Here is a 9,023-nt window from a genome sequence, read left to right as displayed (position 1 = left end):
AGGTGGCGGCACTACTGAGCTAAATCCCCAGCCCCATTGTATATTTTAATCTCTGAATTTAGGTGCTGGATACAGTTGGATTCTGCCCTAGACCGATCCTGAGGTCAATATGGTGCTGAAGCTCAGGGTTCTATACCCCAGGAGTCTAGCTACTGTCATTTGTGAGTGGGAGCTCCCCAGCTCACACAGGTGGCTGTCTCAGGTGTTACTTTCACATTCTTTCCTCAAGAGGATAGGTTTTATCATTACTTTTTAGGTACAGTGGATACAATCAGAATGAAACCTCCATTCCCTTTCTTTTCTAACTCCGAGCCAACTCTTATTGATTCAAACTAGAGTTTAGTTAAGTAGTACCTGCCTGTATGATAGTTTACAGGGGCTTCTTAGCTCCAAGGAACTTGCCTTCCTTTGAATGGCAAGAAATATATGGAAAGAGCCTCCTTAACCCCTTAACCGACATGCCTAACAAGGAATTTGGGAAACTCCTTATTCCAAAAGGAATGCCAAACTGCATGCACTGCACTTTCTGCCCTGGAGGTTCACCTCCCACCACTTTTGGGGCCAAAACAGGGCTTAATTTGTCTTTCTCACAGGCCTCTCAGAATTTGCCAAAAGTTATATGAACCCTCCCCAGAAAAATGCACAAACATGCAGCATTTTACATAGAATTTCAGGAGCTTTAGAGACATTTGGGATCTCTGGATCTATCACTCCCAAGGTTTTTTGTTCTTTGTTTGCAATCCCCCTCCCCATATGGCCCCCTTTTGCCAAGCATACCACTCTCCAGATCAGTTCCAAAATGGCTACACTTTAAAGTTAGCGAGTCCCAATACCTTTATTTTATAGATGAAAGATAAAGTGATGTATCCATTAATACAACACAGTGAACTAGTCAGTGAGTAGGGACTAGGACCCTAGGTTAACTCTGAAGCCAAAAGCCACGCTATAAATTTCTAGGAATTTCCCACTGGTTACTGTGGGTTCCTACCATGCATATCCTTAAGAATTACCCGGGACTGGCAGGCAAGGGTAATGAATATGTTGAACAGTGTTCAGTGCCCAAAGGGCATTTTTAAATTATCCACTGGCTTGAGATTATCCATGATCCACAATCCACTTGCTGGTTGACACGTCAGTAGCCAGTGGTGGGGAGTGGGGACCTCTGCCCACTCCTGCCTCCGATTAAGACATCTCAACATTTTCCTTCGCTCTTTTAAGCACAAAACTGCCACCTCCGTCTCACCCACCCGCTAAGTGGAAGTGCTCCATCGAGTGTCCCCCAGTCGGCTAATATCCTTGTCTACTTTCCCGGGACCCTCCTTAGCTCCATTTGCTCCCCACTATCCAGGAGTGATGCAAGCGACCCCATCCTTCAAATGGGAGAGCAGGCACCTGAACGTCCCAAAAATGACGCCCGCTCCCAGACTTCCAAGCCCCCAAACGGGTTCGATTGTTGTTGCGTGGGGCTTTTATTTCTTTTCTTCCTCTGAACCTCCGAAGTGTTCTCCCTTCCCATTGGCCGAAGCTGCCCCTTGACGCCACCCTGGCCTTGCTCGCTGATTGGTCCATTCTGGATGTGCCCAAGCCTTTTTCCCAGGGTGTGGCGCACCCCCACCCCACCCCCCGTCCCCAACAGGGTTCTGACCCCTGGCTCCTCCCTTCCCCCCAAGCCCCCCTCTCCGTTCCGAATGGTACCGCCCTGGCTCGGCTCCCCCACGGCCCAGGCCGCTGCCCCTAGGGCCCCCGGACGGGGCGGGGCACGCTGGGGACGGGCAGAGGGCGGTGGTGGCGCCTTCCTGCCGAGCTCTGGGCCGCCCCCGCCACCCTTCTCCAGCCCTCATAGATCCCACTTTCCTCTGGGCAGTTTTCTCTTGCCTGGGTAGTCCCGTCCCGTCTGTGTAGCCCCGCTCCCCGTGGTCTTTCGCCCATCCCGAACTGCAGCATTAAGTCCCAGCCCACAGCGCTCCACACACGCCCATCCGCCTCCACCCTGGGGTTCTCGCAGCACTCCCCTTCCCCGTGTCCGCCAACCCTTCCCCTCCCGAGCCCGCGGAAGCCCTGGCCCCCTTTCTCAGGGACTGTCCCTCGCCGGTACCCCCTCCCCGTGTGTGGCCGGTCCTCGCAGCGGCCTCCCCTCCCCTTCGTGGCCGGCGTGGTGGAGTGCTCCTGGCCCCCCTTCTCCGTTCCCCCTCGCTCCCTTCTGTTGGCCCTTCACGTCCCTCTCTAAGTCCCTCCCACACCATCCCACACCAGGCCCCCCTACACACACACACACACACACACACATACCCCTCCCTCCCTCTCTCTCTCTCCCAGGCGTCCCCCGGTGCCCCTCCCCTACTCGGCTTGTCTATGCCCCTCCCACCCACCTCGTCCTTTTGTCTCCTCTTTGGTCTCTAAGTCCCCCGCCCCTCCCTCACTCCCGCCCTCGCTCCCAGTGAGCAAGCTCTTATCTTCCCCAGGTCTCGGCGCCCCGCCTCCTGGCCGCGCCCCGCTGGCCCCCTCCCTCCCGCCGCCCCATCTCCGCCCTCGGCGCTCCACTCCCCCCCCCCCCCGCGGCTCTGGCCCGCCAGCCGGGCCAGCCTGCCCCGTTCCCCGATCGCTCCTCCCGCCGCTGCCGCCGCCGTTCCGACCCACCCTTCCCAGCCAGGGCTCGCGCTCCCGCGCGCTCTCCCTACACACGCGCTCCCTCCGCCCTGCCTCGCTAATTCCCTCGCCCAGGCCCTGCAGCGGCCCGGCCCGGCCCGGCGCTGCGCTGCGCTGCGCAGTGCCCGCCCTCGGGGAGCCACGGGCATCTCACGGGCGGGCGCTGGGCCCGGGAGCGCGAACCTGGGCCGGGCCCAGACGCTCCCGCTCAGCCCATCCCTTGGAAGCCGGCCGGGGTACAGGCTTCCGTCGGAAGTGTTGGAGGGACAGGCCGCCTGCGGCTCCTCCCGCCGCCCAGGCCAGGCCAGCGTGCCCTAGGCGACGCGGCGACCTGACCGACAGGGACGACTTTACCCGGAGCCTCCTCAGGGTTCCCACCCCAAACCTGTGCCTTCAGTGCGCATCACGCATCTGGGACTAGCACCTGGCAGGGCGGTTGAGGTTGGGAGGATTGTCCTGAAAATGCCCGAGCCTTGAGGGTCCTTAGCTGAGGACGGTCAGGCCCCGGGTGGGGTGGCAAAGGCCAGTGACACCCCCAGGGCACCCAGGGAGACAGGGCAAGCCTACACCTAGCGCCTTGGCCCCTGCCTCCCCTCCTGGAGTTCCCACTATGCGTGCAGAGCCAGAGCGACTCTGCCTCTGGCCTTTTGTACGGACCCTCTGGGTGCAGGGCTGGAACTAAACCCTCGACCCCAAAAGAGGGACATAGCCCAAGTACATACACAGAAAACCCAGCCACATGCCAGTAGGTACTTTAAAAAAAAAGTCTACTTGATAAGCCAAGATGCCCACGTTAACCGTATTCCCTCACCTGAATCTCTTCTCCCAAACCCTCCGTCTGTCTTAATCTATTTACTCACCAGACTGGAAGCTCTTTGAAGGGGGCCCCAGTTCGTCACAGCGGCTCTCTCAGTGGATCCCTTGTGATTGGCCGTTAAGTAGATGTATTTGTTAGCTGCCCGCCTTTGGGATCTGTTATTACTGTGTTGCTTAAGGTTGTAAACTCGCGAGGGCGGGAGGGCCGGACCGGGTCAGGATTACTAGCTCATGCCAGGCACAGCATGATGCCCAGAGGGACTGGCCACCAATGCATATTGCAACTGATGTGACTGTGCAGGAGGCAGGCGCCTGCCTCTTGGTCTGGAGAACTTTGTCGCGTGGCAGTGCGTCCTGAGTGAGGAGGAAACTTAGAAGCTGCCTTTGCTCATCCCCAATTGAAGGCACATTTGCCAGTGCCAGATGTGCCTGCAATCACCATCAGAATACAATGGACAATGTGACTGTCCATTACTGAGAATGGGTTTGCAGGGAGCCATAACTCTGGATTTTAATTCCAGTTTGCAACTGGAGCTGGGAGGGGGAAAGTAGTCAGGTTTTTCTCAGTGTGAAGTGAACTGTCCCATATAAGGATGAAACCTGTGGCTTTTCATCTATTTACCCCAAGGTCGAGCTGAACCCCAAGCTGTCAGAAGAGGGAGGCTGCAAACAAACTGGACTCCATCAACAGCAATTGTCCCAGGGGAGGGGGACAGCGGAAGGGCTCCTTGCTCCCATTTATGGATGCAAGATTCACCCTGTACTTTTCAGCAGCTTATTTGTAACCTAATCACTTTACAGTTAGTTCAGCTCCCTGCCCACTTCACACCCAGAGCCCAGGACTATGGGTCTTCTCTGTCCTTCCTCAGACCTACCCTGTCTTCACCCAAGCCAGCCTGCTCTAAATGGACAGGGTCAGTGACCCAGGCAGAAACTGAAACAGTAACAATTGGACAGTGTCAAAAGACTCAGGCAGAGATGCCTCGGGATTGCCCGGCCTCCTCTGCCCTTGGCACAGATCTTCTTATTGTCCTGGACAGAAATACCAAATGCTCTCCCCTAGTGTGGAGGGGCAACACTCCAGGGCTTAGCCACCAAGGTCAGAGCCTGCCTGCCCAACCCACTTCCGGTTCCCCCTGATTACATAGGTTGAGACTGTCACTATCCCTCTTGCCTAAACTAGCCAAGACATCTCCTGCTCAACAAGGAGATGAAGGGAGGTGGAACTGGAGCTGCACAAGAAGATACTAAACCATTCTGCAGTTCTCTTTAGGGACTGTTAGCACATCAAAATATATATTGGAAAATGCTCACATTAACACTGGGAGAAAAATAGTAAACACGGTGTCACTTTGCCAGGCTCAACAGTTTTGTTTAAATGCTAATGGCCTCAAATGGGGACCAGCATCCATCGGTTAAATAAACAAGCCATTAGACTGAGGCTAGAAGTGTCAACACATGACTAATCTACTAATTGGGAGAAGGCTTCATGGAATGAGGAACAAGACAGCAAAGCATGCTGGAGGCTGTGTAGTGGATGGACAGTGCAAGCACCAGGGGGCTCGGAGCCAACAAGACCTGAGTTTGAATCCTGCTTCTACCACTTGTTAGCTGTATGGCCTTCACTGAGTTGTTTCATTTCTCTGAATCTCTTGTTTCCCATTCTGTAAAATAGGATATTGATGGTACCTACATCACAGAATTGTTATGGGGATGAGCTGAGATGATACGAGTAAAGCACTTGGTACTGAGCCTTTAAGCATTCAGTGTGTTTGTTGTTGGATATTATTGATAATATAAGGTAGCTTGTACATAGTAGACAAAAAGGATGAAAATAATTGACTTACGATTGCTAGATATTAGTCATAAAAGGTAGACAGTCTGCAAGTACAGACATCTGGTGCCCCCCCCCGCCCCAGCCAGGTACTTTTGGGATAACCGATTTTTGGTTAATTTCGTTTTTCTTTTTTTTTCTTTTTTTTTTTTTTTTTGCCATGCTGGGACTGAACCCAGAGCTTCACACATGCTAGGCAAGTGCTGTACCACTGAGCCACATCACTAGCCCTTTCTTTTAAATTTTATTTTGAGATAGAGTCACTGAATTGCTCAGGCTGGCCTTACACTTGTGATCCTCCTGCTTCAGTCTCCTGAGTAGCTGGGATTACAAGTGTGTGACTCCATACCTGGATAATTCCAATGTTTTAAGGCCATCCTTTAACCCGGAATTCACCCAGCCCTGAAGGACCAATTGTCCTGTCCCAGGGTTGCTGTACTCCGGGGTCTTCGGTCCTGGCACCTGTGTAAGAGGCTTGGGGTAAGCTGGCCCTCCTGGTGGGGACCAGCTAGGTATCGTCCTAGGTGTCCTCCCCCAGCCAGTCAGATGCACCCTCCTAGAGAGTGTTGTAGAGTGTTCCTGGATGTCTCCTTCCTATTGTGTGTGACAAGGAGAGGCACACGGGAGCCTCAGAAAAAATAACTGTGACCTAGACAAAGAAAGTGTTGGTCTTTGCCACCTTGCCCCACCCTCTCCTTCTGAAGCCACTGTCCTCCCAGGCACCCGCCTAGAAGGCCTGTCCTCAGCCAAATCCCTCTTCACCTACCAGCTTTGTGCTCCTTCATGAACATTCTGTCGCCTTCTCTCCTCCTTTCTACCTGAAAGGTTGGAAAGTTGGAGGATTCCTTCTGCACAGCTAGGAGGTGAAGCTGACAATTGGCTTAACCAGCCACTCCCTTCTCAGGTCTTACAAAAAAAGCCATAATGTGCCCAGAAAGGAAGGAAAACAGATTTTGAGGGATTGCTGTCCTTCTGACAGGTTGAAAGACATGGGCAGGAGAAAAGTTTTACCCTCCAGGGCCCATCATGCTATCTTGGCTCCTTGAAAATTGGTCCTGAACTCAGGCTCCTGAGCAGATGCCCAGCGATACCAATAGGCACTCTCTTCTCCAGCTCCACACCTGGGGTATCTCCTCCCCAGCACCTAGATTAGTTCTCAAACTCACTTCTTCAGCCACATCGCCCAGCTGAGCCTCCCTCCCGAAATGAAATAGGTCCCCTCCTGGCTTTGCACTTAGCTAGCAAACAGCAGGCTTACCTAATCCATTGAGGCCTCTCTCCGGGCTAAGGGGTTATTGTGCTCTCTCTCCCATCACACCCAGCTGAAGCACACTTGTTCTGCACCAGAGTCTGTGCTATTGGCAACTGTTCTCCAACCTGGACCAAGGAAAGGCAACCTTTACACTCCTACCTTGTTCTCTCCAAATTTTAAAAAAAAAAAAAGGTTTTTTTGTTGTTTTGTTTGCAGTTCTGGGGATGGAACCTAAGGCCTTATGTATGCTAGGCAACCTCTGTACCACTGAGCTACACTCAGTCCCTGCAAATCAAATTGTCCTCCACAAAGGACCAGCTGACCTGGCTTTGCCTCCGGGAAGCTGCCCCCAGCCCTCCAGGCGAAGTGGGCTTCCCACCACCTATGGGTTTGCATCCCCTTTGAGGTTTCCTTGCACATTTAGCCTGATGCAAAAACTATTTTTTTTCCTGAGACAGATGTAACCTTTTTAAGGACTCAAAGTGCTTCCACTGCTTTCTGTAAGTTTGTTTGTTTCAAAGCTACACAAGGGAGCGGATGGCGCCACCATCCCCTATCACCTAGACTCCCTAACTGTCAAGATTGGCCACATTTGTATCTGCTACGCGCGCGCGCATGCACGCACACACACACACACACACTCACACAAATGCGTGCACACACACAGAGTGCCTAGCACCATCTTGAACAACATTTTGAGCAAAGCAGCCAGGACATGGGGGAAAAAGAAGGGTGTTCAGGCTTGCAGCACAGGTTCCTGGGGGCAACACGAAATGAGGGAGTGGGGAACTAATCTAAAAGGTTGCCCATGCTTCAGTACTTCTCACGAGCAGGTGCTTGGCAGGTTATCTCTCATGCCCCCTCACCACAACTTTGTGGAATAGGTATTAGTATGTCCATTTTACAGATGAGAAACAGAAGCTCAGGGAGGTGAAGGCACTTACCTGGAGTCACCCAGATAGGGATTTGAATCCAAGCCCTATGCCCTTCTCACTGTGCCCTGCAGCCAGCCTCAGAGGTTGCCAAGCAGGCTGCCACCTGCCCTGCTTCCATTTTGCAGCGTACAAGACATACTTTGTGTGTGCCCTTGAGAGAATAGTATGCACGTGCACACATACATGCACACCCATGCAGTGACCTGCATGCTCACAGTGTGATTGTAAAATAATGTCTGTGGGATCGGTCTCCTTGTACAAGTCACCTCTTAGCCCTGCAAGTGTGAAGAAGAAGGGGAGAGAGACAGGGGGCTGGGCCCAGGAGTTGAGGGGAGAGGGACACCCCCTCCTAGGACCATAAAGTTCCCCAAAGGAGTGCAAACTCCTTCCTTTCCTCATCCTCACGGTACAGTACACCCTACAGTGCCCTTATGCCTGCAGCTCCTTGTGCAGCCATGCTAGCTGCCAGCGCCCTTGCTCTTTGCAACCTTTGTTTCATTGCTTTATTGTACCCCTTGCATGGATTCATGATGGTCCAATAGCCTGGGGTGCTTTCCCCACCATTCTCTATAGCTAAATTCTCCAAGTCAAGGTTCAAGTCTCACCTCCTTCTAGAAGCTTGGCCTCCTTTCTGACCACCTCAACTTTTTGATCCAGTCTGGATTTTTAAACCTGAATCTAAGCCAGGTGTCGTGGTGCATGCCTATCCCAGCACTTGGGAGGCTGAAGCAGGAGGATCTCTGTGAGTTCAAGGCCATCCCGGGCTACATAGTGAGTGTGAGGCCAGCCTGAACTACATAACAAGACCCTGCCTCAATAAATAAATAAATAAACCTGAATCTTGATGCTCTGCCCTCTCTTCTTGTTCTCTACTTGGTTCTTATAAGCTGTTTCCTTGGCCACACCGTGAGCTCCTTGAGCTCAGTTTCAACTAGAGAGAAATAAAGTCTTTCAAGTAAAACATGCGGCCAGCTGCCTTTTTCTTCCCATGATCTTTGATTCCTCCATATTGTCTCCTGGGTTTCTATCTTTGCTGCCACCAGTATCTCAGAGACCATTAGGTAAAAAGGAGATTCACATGTTTACCTTGATCTCTCCTTTTAATTTTTTTTATTCTTATCTTTCATTTGCCCAGGTAGGCAGAGGGCTAACTGGGATCTGAAAAACCTTAAACCACAGAAAATTCACCCTAAAACCACTCTGAGGCTTTTTTGGGAGGGTCTTTTCGAAGTATTTGTAGGAGGGGAAACAAAATACTGGGCATGTTAATGCCTGCCACACCACCTCTCTCCTTGCTTCCTTTATCTACTTCACCTCCTCTCCCCACATGTTCCCCCCAAAACAACCCATATACAGACACACATGCACATGAACATCCATATACACATACTCAGTTCCATCCCGGCACCAAGATTGAGGTGGGGAGTCCATTTTCTACATGGCAAATGCTGGGGACAAAGGGGTCACATTAATCTTTGAGCAGTGACAATACAGATCTAGGACCCCCCCAACACACCAGGCCAGGAGGAGTGAGAGAAGT

The sequence above is a fragment of the Heterocephalus glaber genome, unplaced genomic scaffold, assembly GCF_053883595.1.
Source record: "Heterocephalus glaber isolate CG9 unplaced genomic scaffold, H.glaber_assembly_v1.0 deba00001729, whole genome shotgun sequence".
Classification (NCBI taxonomy): Eukaryota; Metazoa; Chordata; class Mammalia; order Rodentia; family Bathyergidae; genus Heterocephalus; species Heterocephalus glaber.
Note: the sequence above shows the minus strand (reverse complement) of the source record.